Source organism: Loxodonta africana, chromosome 11 (genome assembly GCF_030014295.1).
Source record: "Loxodonta africana isolate mLoxAfr1 chromosome 11, mLoxAfr1.hap2, whole genome shotgun sequence".
Classification (NCBI taxonomy): domain Eukaryota; kingdom Metazoa; phylum Chordata; class Mammalia; order Proboscidea; family Elephantidae; genus Loxodonta; species Loxodonta africana.
Genome location: NC_087352.1, coordinates 10,918,476 through 10,923,085, shown reverse-complemented (window position 1 = coordinate 10,923,085; position 4,610 = coordinate 10,918,476). Strand labels below are relative to the sequence as shown.

The 4,610-nt window shown below is 43.9% G+C and overlaps 1 pseudogene; it reads left to right on the top strand.

Moving 5' to 3' along the window:
* The first annotated feature begins 3,080 nt into the window (after positions 1-3,080).
* LOC100676014 (large ribosomal subunit protein uL11-like) lies at positions 3,081-3,923 on the top strand (annotated as a pseudogene).
* Positions 3,924-4,610: the final 687 nt, after the last annotated feature.

Below are 4,610 nucleotides of genomic sequence, written 5' to 3'. Positions count from 1 at the left end.
GGATGGATGAGTGGGCTGCTGTTGTATGGGTGGGTGGTATGATGTACAAATGGGCAGGCAGGTGTCGGGTGGGTATCTGGGTAGACACACGGGTAACTGTGTAGGTGCAATGAACAGATGGATACATGTGTGGGACGATAGAATGATGGGTGAATGGAAGGGAGATGGATGGATGGATGGGTGAGTGGATGGATGGGTTGGTAGTAAGATGTATGAGTGTGCAGATAGGTGTCTGAGTGGGTATGTGGGTATACACATGAGTGGTGGATAGATGGAATATGCAAATGAATAGATGGGTGAGAGGATAGAGTGATGGATGAATGGAGGGGTAGATGAATGGCACAGATGGATGAATGGGTGGGATGAATGGATGGGCTGGTGGCATGAAGTAAGAGTGTGGGGACAGGTGTCAGAGTGGGTATCTGGATAGACACTTGGTGGGTGAGTAGGTGCAATGGACAGATGCATAGAAGGGTGGGTGGGTAGAGTGATGCATGAATGGAGGGAGAAATCGGATGGATGCATGGGTGGGTGGGTGGGTGGAAGTGTCGGTGGGTAGGTGGTATGATGAGTGGGCAGGCAGGAGTGTGAGTAGGTATCTGGGTGGACACATGGATGGGTGGGTAGGTGAGATAGATGAATAGATGGGTGGGAGGGTACAGTGATAGATGAATGGCAGGTGGATGGATGAGTTGGTGGTATGATGTATGAGTGGGTGGATATATGTCTGAGTGGGTACCTGGGTGATGCATGGTCTGTGTGTAAGTGCTATGGACAGGTAACTACCTATATCCCTGTTCCATTGGTTTTCAAACTGCCCGATGGAAGTCCAGGGAGGTAAGCCATCTTTGTTTTTACCTGTTTTACCTCAAGAGCTTCTGCTCATGGTGCAGTCTGAGAAGGAGGTTACTAGTACAACCAGAGCTTGAACTCACACACACACACACGCACTCACACTCACACATACTGTCACTCAGATCCCAAGCTGCAGAAATCCTGGCCTTCACTGACCTATCCGAGGCGGGGAGGTGCTGATATGGTTGGAAAGATAGCCTGGGCAGAGACATCCATCTCACGCCTGGGCTCTGGCCTTTGCTTCCTGTGTGACCCCAGGAGAACTGCTGAACTCCCTGGGCCTCAGTTTCTGCCTCTGTGATACCTAAGCCTGAAGAAAGCAGAGTGTGCCCTCTGGCGGCCAAAAGATGTAAAACAGCATCTTTACAACTTTTTAAAAATGTGAAAAATATTTTAAAATTAGGCAATTTCACATTTTAAAAATCCACCTTTGTGAATATTCTTAAGGAAAAATAGTAGATGTACTGGGATCACATTCTCCTATGACAACCTGGGCTAGATGAGAGCAGGGGCAGCCTCTCTTGAGCCGTCCCATTTCCTAATTCACAACCAGCTCCCACTCCCTGACCTGCCTGGTCCCCGCGTGTACCTGCATTTGAGAACCCCGGTCTAAGACATGTTCAGCTCTGGCCTGTGTGTTAAAAAAAAAAGAAGCCATCAAGTTGATTTCAACTCATAGCGATACCTGTGACAGAGTACAACTGCTCTGTAGGGTTTTCTAGGCTGTAATCTTTACCAGAGCAGATCATGGAGACGCTGGGTAGGTTGGAATCACCAACCTGTCAGTTAGCAGCTGAGCATGTAACAGTTGCGCCACCATGGTTCCTTTCTGAACTAACTCTCAATGGGTTTCCAAGGGCTTGTCACAGGCACTGCTGCTGTTACATAGAGGCTGACCTCTCTCAGCACCCTTGCTTCTGAAGCCCCACTCTGGCCATTCAGACGCACACATCTGTGATATACATACATGCTCTGTGCTGGTTTTAAAATAGGTTCACCGATTTGTAGACACTTCTCCTTTCAAGAGGTGAAGCTAACTATCCTTCCCTTGAACGTGAGCTAGATATATTGAATAATTTCTAAGGAATAGACTATTGAGGAAATAACGGTGAGTGTCGATGACAGGCATTGAAAAATAGTGAACAATTACTTTAAAACAAAAGTGAGACTGTAAAGGGACAGGGAAGCTAGGCTAATGGTAACAGAACAACCAGAACTGAAATAATAAGACTGTTCACACATTGTAAAGATTGTAACTAATGTCACTGAAAAATTTGTGTAGACATTCTCCAAAGAAATCTAAACATTCACGGAAAACACAATGAAGAATTATTTAAAAAAAAAAAAAAAAGAAGAAGCAGCAGCAGAAAGTCACTGCAGCTTCACCTTGCTCTCTTGGATCACTCCCTCCGGGAGCAACTGACAGCAATATTGTGAGGAAACTCAAGCAGACTTGAGGGCTCCCACCACAGCTTGATGGTCATGCAAGTGCACCACGTTGGAGGTAAACCCTCCAGCCCCAGTCTAGCCCTAAGATGACTACAGGCGTGGCTGACGTCTTGACTGCAAACTCATGAAAACCCCAAGACAGAACTACCCAGGTAAGCTACTCCCAAACTCCTACCCAAAGTAACCGTGAGAGATTATGTTCATTGTTTTAAGATTCTAAATTTTGGCATAATTTGTGTTCATAACTCAGTAAATGCTTACTGTCTCAAGCACCTTAATTTTGGTGTAAACCCAGCAATAGATAGCTAATACTCCACCCATGCTCCCCTCCCTCAACCACTCTCACAGCATCCATATCAATAAACCAAACCAAACCAAACCAAACCAAAACACCTCAAACCCGTTGCCACTGAGTTGATTCTGACTCATAGTGACCCTACAGGACAGAGTGGATCTACCAAATAAGATCTTCAAAGCTGTAGTCTTTGCAGAAGCTGATTGCCACGTCTTTCTCCCTTGGAGTGGCTTGTGAGTTTGAGCTACCAGCCTTTTGGATAACAGCCAAGTGCATCTCCACTGTGCCACCAGGGCTTCTTTACTATGTACTCTAAGCACCTAGGACATATCGGTAAACCAGAAAGGCAAGCCCTGCCCTCATTGGGTCTACACTGTAGTTATGAGTATTAGTTTCCGCAGAGTGGATTCCAAGGCCTACGGGTATCATAAAAAATAAGAAACAACCTCTGCTTTCAGTTTGGAGTTGGCCTACATGCAACTTTCTTCAGTTATCCAGCATCTGGTTCATCCAACACCCACTGCCCTTGCAATGGACCACAAGTTCGACCCCAATGCAATCAAAGTTTTGGACCTGAGGTGCACAGGTGGGAAAGTTGGTGCCATGTCCTCCCCGGCCCCCAATACCAGTCCCCTGAGTCCCTCTCAAAATAAGGTAGTGATGACATCAAAAAGTAAAGAATATCACCCATGTGTACTGTGCTCCTTAAAAAAAAAATCACTTATATGAAAACCAAACAGTTGACAATTACTTTAAAAAAAAAAAAAAAAAGGGATGAGAATGTAAGGGAGCAGTGAAGCTAGGTTTATGGAAACAGAAGAACCAGAACATTGTGAAAAATGTGAGCAATGTCACTGAACAACTTGTGCAGAAATTGTTGAATGGGAACCCAGACTACTATATAAATCTTCAATGAAAACACAATAAAATATTATTTATAAACCAAAAAAAGAAACATAAGACATTGCCAAAGCAACAGGTGACTGGAAGGGTCTAAAGTTTACTGTGAAGGTGACCATTCAGAACAGACAAGCCCAGGTTGAGATGGCATCTTCTCATCCACCCTGATCATTAAAGTCATCAAGGAATTACCCAGAGACAGGAAGAAGTAGAAAAATATTAAGCACAGTAGAAAGAGAACATTGATGAGATTGTCAATGTTGGGTGGCACATGAGGCACTGATTTTTAGCCAGAGAACTGTCTGGAACTATTAAAGAGATTCTGAGGATTTCCCAGTCTGTGGGCTGCAATGTTGATGGCCACCACCCTCATGATGTCATAGATGGCATTGACAGTAGTTCGGTGGAATGCCCAGCTAGCTAAGAATACAAAGGAAAATATTTCAATAAATATCCTTTGAGAACCAAAAAGAAAAAAAGAAACAAACTCAACAAGGCCTGTTTAACCATTAAGGAATGTGTAAGGGAATTTTAAAAGTTGAGGTACCTGAGAAGATCTGAAGTGGCCAACATGAGGTTTGAGTGTGATCCTCTGTGACTAGTTCAATTTCCATCCTAGCAACAGCAATTTCCCGCATAGACATAATCATGAAACTAAGCAATGTCTAGCAATGGTGATGTAACTGTGCTGCAACTCACCTGAGAAAGAATGCCCAGTAATGATGACATAGCTACACTGGGAAACACCTCCATCACATATTCTTATGATCGCTGCATTGCGACCAATCTAAGACAAGTATACCCTTTTAAGCCAACCACCTTTTGAGCTTCAGCTACAGGACATCCTACTTTAGGAGTTCCTGACACAGGAAATCCCACCTCGAAATGATCTACTACCAATCTGGTACTGGCATACCTCATTTTATTGTGCTTTGCTTTATTGTGGTTCACAGACATTGTAGTTTTACAAACTAATGTTGTGGAAACCCTGCTTTGAGCAAATCTATAGGTTCCATTTTTTCAACAACACGTGCTCACTTTGTGTCTCTGTATCACATTTTGGTAATTCTCGCAATGCTTCAAATTTTTTCATTAGTATTGTATCTGTTAT